The following is a 14,192-nucleotide window of genomic DNA, read 5'->3' as shown; positions in this document are numbered from 1 at the left end:
GTAAACTTATACGCCAGAAACTACTTGCTATTTTCCTCTTTCAGAAACACCTAATGCACCCCACATTCTCCAAGAAGTTCTCCTGTAAGGAAATACATTTTTTTTAACCTAGTAGTTCTCAAGTGAATTTATTAGTTCCTATTTTACTCAGAATCTGTTACCTTCTCAGAGAGCCACAGATCTCCGTACACTTTATGGGAGGCAATGATGTCTTTGCCCAAGCTCTCCAGATGTTCACTGAAGGGATAGAGCATTAAATGCCAGAGAAATGAGCGCCACGCTAGATTCAAATGCATCTCACCATCCAGTGAATTCTTACAGTTGAAAGAGGCTTGAAAAATAGATATGAAAAGAAGTAAACTAAATGCCTTTTTCTCCCTCAAAGTCTTTAAACTGACAAGTGCTGCTCTTTTGTTCAGATAGTCTTTAAATTCCATAGGCAAGGAAATTGAACTACAACTTAGGAATTTGAGGTTTTCACTTTTTTTCTTTTATTCTCAGGACATTCCTAGGGGAAAAAAAACGCTCTGACTTGTGAAAGTCCAACCTGGCTTGATTCCCATGTCACTTGCCCTTATCCCCATCTCATTCATGTCCCTTTCACCCCTCAAGGGAAGAAGGAAAAGAAAAGAAAAAAAGGAAAATAAGAGCAGGGGAGATTGGATTTATAAAAGCCCAAGGAGTATTAAATTCTGGTAGCTGGTGCCATGGCCTTTAGTACATTAATTAGACTATTGTATATATTCTGTGATAGAAACCAGTGTTGGGGTAGCTTTTGTTTTAAATGTAGAATGATTTCTTGTTCTGGTTTGGTGGTATTCATATTTATACCAGATATCTAACACAGTTATTTTGCATCTACAGCTAACCTTAAGATTTGATTTCTTTAAAATGAAAGCAGTACTAAGCAAATGCCTAATAAAATGGCAATAATTTTAGCAGCCAAAGTCTTAAAGAAACTCAAAGTTGGTAATATCTTCCAAATGGTACCATACATTTAATTGAAGGTGGGGGCAATAGGGAGGGGGTAGGATGGGAAGGAGAGTTGAGAGAGGCTGCCTAATGTTGTCCTCACTTGGCCATCGAGCATAAGATTGAGTTCACACCACCTCCTTCCCCTTATTCTGTCTTTCCTCTCTCCCCTGTTCCTCTTCAGCAGCCATATATGGACTTCAGTACCATCTCTTGCCATCCTTGTCCTCCTGGTGGTAAGCCCCTGACCCCAGGGAGCCCCCATACCTAGAACAAACTTTCTAGAACAACTTTGTAATGACAGCCCAGTTATGTCGTCTGCCAGTGGAGTAGAAAAGAACACAGGTTGAATTCCTTTTAATCTATGTCTAGATTGTTTAATCGGTTGTGTACTGAGAGTGAGGGCTGGCACAGTCCTGGGTGTCCTTGCAAAGCAGAGCTTCCCCTGGGGGCACGTGTGGTGGGGGAGAACTACCCATTATTGCTGGGTCTGCAAGAAGGTGTTGCTGTTTCACTCCTATCTGGTTTAACACAGGTAATGAGGAATTAGCCACAGGGTGATCATAAAAAGGGATGTAACTTGAGTTCATTAAAATGATCAGGGGGGCATTTGCCTTTGCTCTGGAGTCTGAGATAGTGAAAGTGCTCCAGGAAAAAGCTGGAATGTCAGGACTGACACCTGCACAGGCATCGGTCAGGGTGTGCCTTGCAAACACTTGTGCTTAAAAGAAGCAGTGTGTTTCTTCAGTCTCTTAAGGGCCAAATTCTTTTTTTTTTTAATGAATTTATTTTTTATTGGTGTTCAATTTGTCAACATACAGAATAACACCCAGTGCTCATCCCGTCAAGTGAAGGGCCAGATTCTGATGAGAGGACAGTTTCTACTTCACCATGAAGCCAGTTCTTATTGTTTTTGATGGTTTAGAGCATGTTTATTATTATTAATTTGTTGGGTGATTCAGATGTTCTCCAACATCTACTTCTTAAACTCATGCAGAGTATGGAATGGCCACTGAATAAAATTGAAACGTGTGAAAAGTTGCACAACAATAGAATTGAAACCTTTAAGATTTTTTTTGTCCTTTGGTATGTGCTTTTCTGTGGGTTTACATTTTTTTTTTCCCATTGCATGACCGTACCTTGTTTCATTGCTTTGTTGTGTAACTGTGTTTACTTCGAAAACTATGTTTTCTTTGTTTGCTTTGAAAAGTAATATTGTCATCATTGGACTGTATCTGGTTACCAAAAATGTTGAGAGCCTCAAAACTAACTTTAAGTGGTTTGTAGCTGGTCAGAAATAAAAGGTGCCTATGGAAAAAACAGCAGCAGAGAGCAGCAGTCACTCTTCTTGCAGAGATTTCTACAAGATAAATTTGACTCCGGAGACAAAAGATATGCTCTTATTTGTAAAACTCTTCCTGCTGAATTCCTGCCCTGGTCTCAGGGAGAGGAGCATGACTCTGGCTGACACTTTTTTTTTTTTTAGCTCTTCCGGGTTCTCTGTCTGGGACACCTCAAAGTACCAGAATAACATCACTATATGTGATTCCTAAAGTCCATATATTTTAGATCGGTGGTGATTAGAAAGGTGCAGTTAGCCAGAGTCTGATCCCTTAATGTTCAGGCATTTCAGGGAAGCAGGGTCCTTTACAGTCATTGTACCAGGCTCAGGGTGATTGACTGCTCATCATTTAACCAGTGGGAAAGGAGACCCTATTTGGCTTCCTTATAAAAAAAAAAAAAAGAATTAAAGAATAAAATGCTTCCATCACGCTTTCTAAATACCAGTCGGAAAAGTCTTAGCTTATCTTTTCCTGCCAAAGTCAAAGGCTTTAGAATTACAACTTAATAATCAAGGAAGTTGGAACATACATCTCGTGGAATAATGTTTGAATTCCTGGTATGCAAGGGAATGTTACCTTAGCTTTGTTGTGTCAAACAGCAGAGTATTCAGTGGTGGCAGTCATGCTGTCTCTTTCCCCTTGTCCCAGTGGGTCTGGGCTCTCATGGGGAGAATAATAGAGGCAGATCACTATTCTTTTGTGGTTATCTCATATGAACTGCATTCATAGCAAGATGAAGCAGGGTAACTAAATAACTGATGTAAAAGTGTATGTCTTGGGTAGAATTAAATAGAAGCTGTGTATATAACAAGAGACAGGGAAGGAGAACAGAGAAGGGGAGGCAGAAAAAGAGAGGAGGGTTGTTTGTGTGTGTGTTTGTGTGTGTGTGTGTGTTTGAGGAAGGATGAATTAGATAAATATGAATTAAAAACAACCTAGAATCTTCAAGTTCATTTTTTTAGTTGAATTTCCTCCAAAATCTTTTACCAGGGTTGCAATGCAAAGGTCCACTTGACTGGCTTTGTTTAATCTTTGCACGTGTCTTTGGCATTTGTTGAGTTTATACTATTGTGTCGGTCAGAGGAGATACACAAGTGAATAAAACAGTCCTTGTGCTCAGGTACAGACAAATAGATGATTTCATCAGTGTGGTAGCTAGTGCTGCCAAGGGGAGGGAGAAGCGCACACACTATGAGGATTCCCTCCCCTGTCCTTTCCGTCCATGGTTTGGGGGTAGTGATGAAACAGAGATGTCAAAAGGAGGACAGAAGGAGAAACAAGGTATCAGACATATACAGGGCTCAGTAGAAGAGGATAGATCAGGCCTGAACTCAGCATGCTGGGTCCTGGGGAAGATAGATACGCCATTCCTATTTGTACAGAAGCATGTGTTGCCTTTCATGCATGAAAAGTCCTTTGTATACATTTGATTTATGTAATTTAAAGGAGAGGCAAAGTAGGCACTTCCATTTGGGCAGTAGCAAAAAAGAACATGAAAAATGAATCCCTAGAATCTTTTCCCGGTGTTCACAGCATTATTTAAAAGACCTAATGTGATGTCATGTATGATTTATGCTGTGTAGGTGTTTTTCTACTGTGTTCAAAGCAGATAGGTATTAGAGTGTAATATATTATGGAGTTTCAAATATAAAAACTGCCTAGTGATGTGAAGAGATAAGGTGTTGTACTGCTGATCAGATAGCCCAGAATAACTGTTTTTGGTGGCAAAGCTTATATTTGGACATTTTTATCCTAATGAAACATTCAGGAGTCTAATTTCCTTTTTTCCTACTTGTACCTTGAAGATTTGGTCCGATTCTTCTTTCTTTCACACACACACATATATTTTATTGTTTCCTTTTTGTCTTTTTTTTCTATCCTCTGTATATTTGTATAGATGCTTTAAGAGCCACCACCAATTGGAAGGAGAGTCACACTTGGGTCCCACTTATAGCTGTGGTATCAACTTACTTTAACTTTGAATACCCTCAATGACTCCCACTTTGTCTTGGGCTTTCACTTTTGCCAAAGTATGTTAAAAATGCATTTGTACTCACAGAGTGCTTTGTTACCTACTTGAAATGAATATAAGCAGATTATGAGTTTGAAGTGCTTTTAGGAATAGCAGAGTGGGCTGTCTTCCAGTTCTTAATTTTCAGTTGGAATTTGTGGTGATGTCATTTCAAAACAATCCTAACAGGTAGAGTACAGAGCAGTTACATGGCTCCTGAGTAATTTTTAGAAAATGGAAGCATTTAAATGAGAATCCCAGTTTTTGCTTTTATAGATGTTGGTTTCAGTCATGTTCTGGGCTTAAATGGTAGGAGATGAGCTAGAGACAGTGAACAGTATCCCACCCAGAGAGAATTTCACACCTGCTAGACTTCCAAGTGCCAAGTATGGCTTCCCTAGAGTGGTTTTCAAGATGTTTAAGTATAAAAAGCTACAAAACCTGTCTTAAAATGGGACAAAGCTGCTGTCTGGCAGGCCCAGACTCTCACTCCCTCTGCCAAGGCGGAGGCTGAGGCCTTGTTTAGGGATCTTCTGCATCGTGATCGAACTCCAGAACCTCTCCTTTCTTCAGATAGAGGAACAGTTTAGGAAAGGCTGGAAACTCAGTCACTGTGGTAATGCCCTAGGAAAGAGAACCATTTTTGGTACCTGATTTTTCAGAGCCCTGTTTAATAATAATAATAATGATAAACCTCCCTAACAGGTTTAGTCTTTTAGGTTGCCTGGTCATGATTCAGATGAATGTTCTCATGTTTGTGTGAGGTTAAAGGGACCATTCTAGGAATTTTCCATATAGACATGGGATTTGTAATGACTCTTACCTCCTTTAGCATTTGGGCAAATGTTGCCCCAAATTTTGGAATCTCGGAGTTTGGAAGAGAATTCAGTGAAAGGTGGCTGGTTTCGTAATATACTAGCTTTGTGACCTTGAATACATTACTTAAGAATAAGTAAGAATAAGAGCTGTAAGAGGGGTATCACCGACCTCATAGATTGGCTGTTGTGATTTATTAAGATAATATGTGTAAGTTGCCCCTCATAGTGTCTGGCATTTAGCGTGCACCAACAAACAGTACCTACCACCATCATTATCATCATCATTTCATAAGATAATGATAATGGCCAGTCTTTATCTGGCACTCCATGTTCCTTAAAGTTTTTTTCAAATACTCCTTCTACTCTCTTAAGGGACAGGAAGCTTATTGTATCCCTAGACAGGTCCATGTTTGCTTCCTTTAGAAACCCTTCCTCATATTGGCTTTCTGTATTCTTGTACATTTCTCTTCCATGGTCCTGTCTGTGCTCTTACCTGTGATTCCTTTTTTTTTTTTTTAAGATTTTATTTATTTATTCATGAGAGACAGAGAGAGAGAGAGGCAGAGACATAGGCAGAGGGAGAAGCAGGCTTCCTGTGGGGAGCCGAATGCAGGACTCGATCCCAGGACCCTAGGATCCTGGGCCAAAGGCAGATGCTCAACCACTGAGCCAACCGGGTGCCCCTCTCTCACCTGTGACTCTTAAACCTTCTTCTATTTCCTCTGTCATAGACATTCAGCTGTTAGAAGTCAGTAGCTATATTCCTCCTGGGTATTGTTTAACACCTTATTATCCATATTTTGCTAAAGAGAAAACTGAGGGTCACAGAGTTTAATTAATTTCCCTTTGGTTATATAGCTAATAAGATGTCAAAATAATATGAACCCAGTACCTTTTGATGAGTTCTTCTCTAAATGCCTTTTCTGATGTAGTCTCTAGTACTGAGCTTAGTAGCCCAGGTATTGTCTGTGCAGCACAGAGTAGGGAATGGGATTATTGTTTTCCTAGTTTGGGACCCTCTGGTCTTTTATTGTTTGTTATACCCACCACATTCTGTATCTAACAAATGTTTGCTAAATACTGAATGAACCCAACCAGTAGCTGGCACCTAAGGAACTTTTGTCTTAGTGGCAGACCTGGATATGAATGGGGTCCAGGCCAATGGAACATGTGGAGCTTTGTGTTCAGAAAAGCAGAGGGAACAGGGGCCTTTAAAGGTGTAAAATATACAGTTTTTTATTCTTTCTTCTGTTGTCGCTTATGTTGTTTTTTTTCTTGCTATTTAATGTTCTGAATAAAATTTTTTTTTTTTTAACTTTTATTGGTGTTTAATTTACCAACATACAGAAAAACACCCAGTGCTCATCCCGTCAAGTGTCCACCTCAGTGCCCGTCACCCATTCCCCTCCAACACCCGCCCTCCTCCCCTTCCACCACCCCTAGTTCGTTTCCCCGAGTTAGGAGTCTTTATGTTCTGTCTCCCTTCCTGATATTTCCCAACATTTCTTTTCCCTTCCTTTATATTCCCTTTCACTATTATTCATATTCCCCAAATGAATGAGAACATACACTGTTTGTCCTTCTCCGATTGACTTATTTCACTCAGCATAATACCCTCCAGTTCCATCCACGTTGAAGCAAATGGTGGGTATTTGTCGTTTCTAATTGCTGAGTAATATTCCATTGTATACATAAACCACATCTTCTTTATCCATTCATCTTTCGATGGACACCGAGGCTCCTTCCACAGTTTGGCTATTGTGGCCATTGCTGATAGAAACATCGGGGTGCAGGTGTCCCGACGTTTCATTGCATCTGAATCTTTGGGGTAAATCCCCAACAGTGCAATTGCTGGGTCGTAGGGCAGGTCTATTTTTAACTCTTTGAGGAACCTCCACACAGTTTTCCAGAGTGGCTGCACCAGTTCACATTCCCACCAACAGTGTAAGAGGGTTCCCTTTTCTCCGCATCCTCTCCAACATTTGTTGTTTCCTGCCTTGTTAATTTTCCCCATTCTCACTGGTGTGAGGTGGTATCTCATTGTGGTTTTGATTTGTATTTCCCTGATGGCAAGTGATGCAGAGCATTTTCTCATGTGCATGTTGGCCATGTCCATGTCTTCCTCTGTGAGATTTCTCTTCATGTCTTTTGCCCATTTCATGATTGGATTGTTTGTTTCTTTGGTGTTGAGTTTAATAAGTTCTTTATAGATTTTGGAAACTAGCCCTTTATCTGATATGTCATTTGCAAATATCTTCTCCCATTCTGTAGGTTGTCTTTTAGTTTTGTTGACTGTATCCTTTGCTGTGCAAAAGCTTCTTATCTTGATGAAGTCCCAATAGTTCATTTTTGCTTTTGTTTCTTTTGCCTTCGTGGATGTATCTTGCAAGAAGTTACTGTGGCCAAGTTCAAAAAGGGTGTTGCCTGTGTTCTCCTCTAGGATTTTGATGGAATCTTGTCTCACATTTAGATCTCTCATCCATTTTGAGTTTATCTTTGTGTATGGTGAAAGAGAGTGGTCCAGTTTCATTCTTCTGCATGTGGATGTCCAATTTTCCCAGCACCATTTATTGAAGAGACTGTCTTTCTTCCAGTGGATAGTCTTTCCTCCTTTATCGAATATTAGATGGCCGTACATTTCAGGGTCCACTTCTGGGTTCTCTATTCTGTTCCATTGATCTATGTGTCTGTTTTTGTGCCAGTACCACACTGTCTTGATGACCACAGCTTTGTAGTACAACCTGAAATCTGGCATTGTGATGCCCCCAGCTAAGGTTTTCTTTTTTAAAATTCCCCTGGCTATTCGGGGTCTTTTCTGATTCCACACAAATCTTAAAATAATTTGTTCTAACTCTCTGAAGAAAGTCCATGGTATTTTGATAGGGATTGCATTAAACGTATAAATTGCCCTGGGTAACATTGACATTTTTACAATATTAATTCTGCCAATCCATGAGCATGGAATATTTTTCCATCTCTTTGTGTCTTCCTCAATTTCTTTCAGAAGTGTTCTATAGTTTTTAGGGTATAGATCTTTTACCTCTTTGGTTAGGTTTATTCCTAGGTATCTTATGCTTTTGGGTGCAATTGTAAATGGGATTGACTCCTTAATTTCTCTTTCTTCAGTCTCATTGTTAGTGTATAGAAATGCCATTGATTTCTGGGCATTGATTTTGTATCCTGCCACGCTACCAAATTGCTGTATGAGTTCTAGCAATCTGGGGGTGGAGGCTTTTGGGTTTTCTATGTAGAGTATCATGTCATCGGCGAAGAGGGAGAGTTTGACTTCTTCTTTGCCAATTTGAATGCCTTTAATGTCTTTTTGTTGTCTGATTGCTGAGGCGAGGACTTCCAGAACTATGTTGAACAGCAGTGGTGAGAGTGGACATCCCTGTCTTGTTCCTGATCTTAGGGGAAAGGCTCCCAGTGCTTCCCCATTGAGAATGATATTTGCTGTGGGCTTTTCGTAGATGGCTTTTAAGATGTCGAGGAAAGTTCCCTCTATCCCAACACTCTGAAGGGTTTTGATCAGGAATGGATGCTGTATTTTGTCAAATGCTTTCTCTGCATCTAATGAGAGTATCATATGGTTCTTGGTTTTTCTCTTGCTGATATGATGAATCACATTGATGGTTTTACGAGTGTTGAACCAGCCTTGTGTCCCAGGGATAAATCCTACTTGGTCATGGTGAATAATTTTCTTAATGTGTTGTTGGATCCTATTGGCTAGTATCTTGTTGAGAATTTTTGCATCCATGTTCATCAGGGATATTGGTCTGTAATTCTCCTTTTTGGTGGGGTCTTTGTCTGGTTTCGGAATTAAGGTGATGCTGGCCTCATAGAACGAATTTGGAAGTACTCCATCTCTTTCTATCTTTCCAAACAGCTTTAGTAGAATAGGTATGATTTCTTCTTTAAACGTTTGATAGAATTCCCCTGGGAAGCCATCTGGCCCTGGACTCTTGTGTCTTGGGAGGTTTTTGATGACTGCTTCAATTTCCTCCCTGGTTATTGGCCTGTTCAGGTTTTCTATTTCTTCCTGCTCCAGTTTTGGTAGTTTGTGGCTTTCCAGGAATGCGTCCATTTCTTCTAGATTTCCTAATTTATTGGCATACAGCTGTTCATAATATGTTTTTAAAATCGTTTGTATTTCCTTGGTGTTGGTAGTGATGTCCCCTTTCTCATTCATGATTTTATTAATTTGAGTCTTCTCTCTCTTCTTTTTAATAAGGTTGGCTAATGGCTTATCTATCTTATTAATTCTTTCAAAGAACCAACTCCTGGTTCTGTTGATCTGTTCCACAGTTCTTTTGGTCTCGATATCATTGAGTTCTGCTCGAATTTTAATTAACTCTCTTCTTCTGCTGGGGGTGGGGTCTATTTGTTGCTTTTTCTCTAGTTCCTTTATGTGTAAGGTGAGCTTTTGAATTTGAGATCTTTCCAGTTTTTGAATGTATGCTTGTATTGCGATGTATTTCCCCCTCAGGACTGCTTTTGCTGCATCCCAAAGATTTTGAACGGTTGTATCTTCATTTTCATTAGTTTCCATGAATCTTTTTAATTCTTCCTTAATTTCCTGGTTGACCTTTTCATCTTTTAGCAGGATGGTCCTTAACCTCCACGTGTTTGTGGTCCTTCCATATTTCTTGTTGTGATTAAGTTCTAATTTCAAGGCATTATGGTCTGAGAATATACAGGGGAGTTTCCCGATCTTTTGGTATCGGTTCAGACCCGATTTGTGACCCAGTATGTGGTCTATTCTGGAGAAAGTTCCATGTGCACTTGAGAAGAATGTGTATTCAGTTGAGTTTGGATGTAAAGTTCTGTAGATATCTGTGAAATCCATCTGGTCCAGTGTATCATTTAAAGCTCTCGTTTCTTTGGAGATATTGTGCTTAGAAGACCTATCCAGGGTAGAAAGAGCTAGATTGAAGTCACCAAGTATAAGTGTATTATTATCAAGGTATTTCTTGAGTTTGGTTATTAATTGGTTTAAATATTTGGCAGCTCCCACATTCGGGGCATATATATTGAGGAGTGTTAAGTCCTCTTGTTGGATAGATCCTTTGAGTATGAGATAGTGTCCCTCTTCATCTCTCACTATAGTCTTCGGGGTAAATTTTAATTTATCTGATATAAGGATGGCAACCCCTGCTTTCTTTTGAGGACCATTTGAATGGTAAATGGTTCTCCAACCTTTTATTTTCAGGTTGTAGGTGTCCTTCTGTCTAAAATGAGTCTCTTGTAGACAGCAAATAGATGGGTCCTGCTTTTTTATCCAGTCTGAAACCCTGCGCCTTTTGATGGGGTCATTAAGCCCGTTCACATTCAGAGTTACTATTGATAGATATGAGTTTAGTGTCATCATATCTATTCAGTCCTTGTTTTTGTGGATTGTTCCACTGAACTTCTTCTTAAAGGGGAATTTTAAGAGTCCCCCTTAAAATTTCTTGCAGAGCTGGTTTGGAGGTTACATATTCTTTCAGTTCCTGCCTGTCTTGGAAGCTCTTTATCTCTCCTTCCATTTTGAATGAAAGCCTTGCGGGGTAAAGTATTCTTGGTTGCATGTTCTTTTCATTTAGGACCCTGAATATATCCTGCCAGCCCTTTCTGGCCTGCCAGGTCTCTGTGGAGAGGTCTGCTGTTACCCTAATATTCCTCCCCATAAAAGTCAGGGACTTTTTTTCTCTTGCTGCTTTAAGGATCTTCTCCTTATCTTTGGAATTTGCAAGCTTCACTATTAAATGTCGAGGTGTTGAACGGTTTTTGTTGATTTTAGGGGGGGATCTCTCTATTTCCTGGATCTGAATGCCTATTTCCTTTCCCAGATTCGGAAAGTTTTCAGCTAGGATTTGTTCAAATACATATTCTGGCCCTCTGTCCCTTTCCGCGCCCTCGGGAACCCCAATTAAACGTAGGTTTTTCTTCCTCAGGCTATCATTTATTTCCCTTAATCTATCCTCATGGTCTTTTAATTGCCTGTCTCTTTTTTCCTCAGTTTCCCTCTTTGCCATCAACTTGTCTTCTATGTCACTCACTCGTTCTTCCACCTCGTCAAGCCTCGTCGTTAGGACTTCTAGCTTAGATTGCATCTCATTTAATTGATTTTTAATTTCTGCCTGATTAGATCTAAATTCTGCAGTCATGAAGTCTCTTGAGTCCTTTATGGTTTTTTCTAGAGCCACCAGTAGCTGTAAAATAGTGCTTCTGAATTGGCTTTCTGACATTGAATTGTAATCCATATTTTGTAACTCTGTGGGAGAGTGGGCTGTTTCTGATTCTTTTTTTTGAGGGGTTTTCCTTCTAGTCATTTTGCTCAGTGCAGAGTGGCCAAAAACAAGTTGTATTGGGAAAAGGAGAAAAAGAGAGAGAAGGAACGAAAAGAGAAAAAGAAAAAAGAGAAAGAAGAAAAAAATAGGGGAAAAAGAGAAGAAAAAGAAAGAAAAAGAAAGAAAGGAAAAAAAGAAAAAAGGGGGGGTGGGGGAAGCAATCAGAAATCAAGAAGAAAGAGAGAAAAAAAAGCACAAAACAAAACAAAAAAAAACAAACAAAAAAAAAAAAACAAAAACAAAAACAAAAAAACAAAAAACAAAAAAAAACCACGGGGGAGTATCTTCCGATTCTGTGTACTTTAAGTCCCTTGACTTCCCTTGGAACTGGTCCGTCTCGCTGGTCTTCTGGGGGAGGGGCCTGCTGCGCTGATTCTCAGGTGTTGGCACTTGGGGGAGCTGCTCTGCCCCTGCCTGGTGCAGGGCTCGGTGGGGGTTGTTGACCCCGTGAGGCCCCGGGAGGAAGCCCCAGTGGCGGGGGCAGCTCTGGGACCCTGGATCCAGCCCCCGCAGTAGCTCCGGGGCTCTCCTTCTGCAGGGCCTGGGGGCTCCGGGGCGGGGCCGCTGATCTGCTCAGTTCCAGGCAGGAGCGTCCTTGCTGTCCTGGGCCCTCCCGGCCTCTGCCTGTCCCGGGGGAGGCCGGATCCTGGGCTGTGTCCCGGCGCCCTGTGCTCCGGGGCCTGCGCTGTTGGATTCGCGCTCCCGGCGGTGCAGCCCCCTCCGCGGAGCCGCCGCCCGAGCCCCTCCGAGCTGTTCCCGGAGCCGCGCAGCCCCCTCCGCGCGGAGCTTCTTCCTCTGCGCGAGCCGCCGCCGCTGAGCTGTTCCCGGAGCCGCGCAGCCCCCTCCGCGGAGCCGCCGCCCGAGCCCCTCCGAGCTGCTCCCGGAGCCGCGCAGCCCCCTCCGCGCGGAGCTTCTTCCTCCGCCCGAGCCGCCGCCGCTGAGCTGCTCCCGGAGCCCCGCAGCCCCCTCCGCGGAGCCGCCGCCCGAGCCCCTCCGAGCTGCTCCGGGTCCCGCCGAGCGCTGCAGCCCTTAGGGAGCTCGGCGCATCTCCCGGGGCGCAGTTCCTCTGTTACTGTCCCAGGGAGCCCGAGGGCGTCCCCGCCCTTCTGGGGATCCTGCTCCAATTCCCGGGGAGCCCCTTTCCGCGGGGAAGGTCGGTGCAGCTCCTGCTCCTCCGGGACGGGGCTCTCCTGTCCTGGGGACACTCGCCCCGGCCTCAGCCCGGCTCCTCGCGGGCCCCTCCCCCTTGGAGGCCTTTTGTGTCTTTATTTCTTTTTCCCCGTCTTCCTACCTTGATAGAAGCGCGAACTCTTCTCACTGTAGCGTTCCAGCTGGTCTCTCTTTGAATCTCAGGCCGAATTCGTAGGTTTTCAGGATGATTGGATGGTTTTCTAGGTAATTTGCTGAGGACAGGTGACCTGGAGACCCTGCTCCTCCGCCATCTTGCCCCTCCCCCTGTTCTGAATAAAAATTAATTAAACATTTAAATTATTAGCATGAACTTTGCCATTCATCTTTGTATTGTGCAATGCTGGTTTTAAATGCAAATACATGGGCACTAAACTTGTAGGTAGAGTTGTTGAAATGACACAATTCCTACGTATTCCATTCTTACCAGAACACTCAGACATTGCAAAACTGCCTTGTTTGTTTTTATTTTATTTCTCTCTCTCTCTCTTTTTAGAGATTTATTTATTTATTTTAGAGGGAGAGAGAGAGGGAGAGTATGAGCGAGCACATGAGCAGCGGGAAGACAGAAGAGGGAGAGGGACAGAGAGAGAATCTCAAGCAGACAACACTCTGAGTGTGGACCCCGATGTGGGGCTCTATCCCATGACCCTGAGGTCATGACCTGAGCTGAAATGAAGAGTTAGTCACTCAATGGACTGCGCCACCAGGGGCCCCTATTTCATTTTTTGATATGTGCATTTTCTACCTACAGTCTCTACTTTAGTTCATTGATAAATAAGAGAGAACTGGAAGGAAAACAAACTGTGGATTACCCTCTTTTTCCCTTAATTTCTATGGCGTTATTTTCAGCATAAATAGTTGGCTGACATTTGGAACACTGTCACCTTATTTCTGTAATCAAATCAAGTTCTGGTTCAGATGGAAAGCATGGACATTCGGGGCTGTCCGTGGCTCTGCTTACTTACTACTCAGTCATAAACATAGCACAGTTACCTTGTACTTGTTTGGAGTCTTGGTAAACTCCCACACGTTGTGGGTCCCCTGAAATTCTGTCTTCATGGGGCACCGAGAAAGCTACCTGCAGTGAGGTAGAAAGGAACTGTGGGTGTATATATTGTGTATACTCCTTTGCTCATGCACATGCTCCACTGTCTCATCAGATTTCACTTAGAACACGCAGTTTCAAAGATAAAATGAGTGAGAATTGAAAATGTTGACAGATGGGCGTTAAACCAAGTATGGGCCCTTCTGAGAGTAGGGCTGTGTGCGACTTCACAGGTCACACATCCATTATGCTGGCCCTGCCTACTGGAGAAACAGATAAACCTAATCCAAGGCAGGGGAAGCTGAGCTAGAGCTGAGACAGCTCTACAGGCTTGGGCTTCTGGCAAGACTGGAGAGTTTCAAGAAGGTGATGTTTGAGTAACCATCAAGGGAACGCCGTGCCAAAGAGAGGCACTGACTAATGTTAACAATACTGTGTTGTATATTTGAACGTTGCTAAGAGAGTAGATCTTACAAGTTCTCA

The sequence above is a fragment of the Vulpes lagopus genome, chromosome 16, assembly GCF_018345385.1.
Source record: "Vulpes lagopus strain Blue_001 chromosome 16, ASM1834538v1, whole genome shotgun sequence".
NCBI classification, from domain to species: domain Eukaryota; kingdom Metazoa; phylum Chordata; class Mammalia; order Carnivora; family Canidae; genus Vulpes; species Vulpes lagopus.
The sequence above is the reverse complement of the archived record's forward strand: the minus strand, read 5'-3'. Positions refer to the sequence as shown.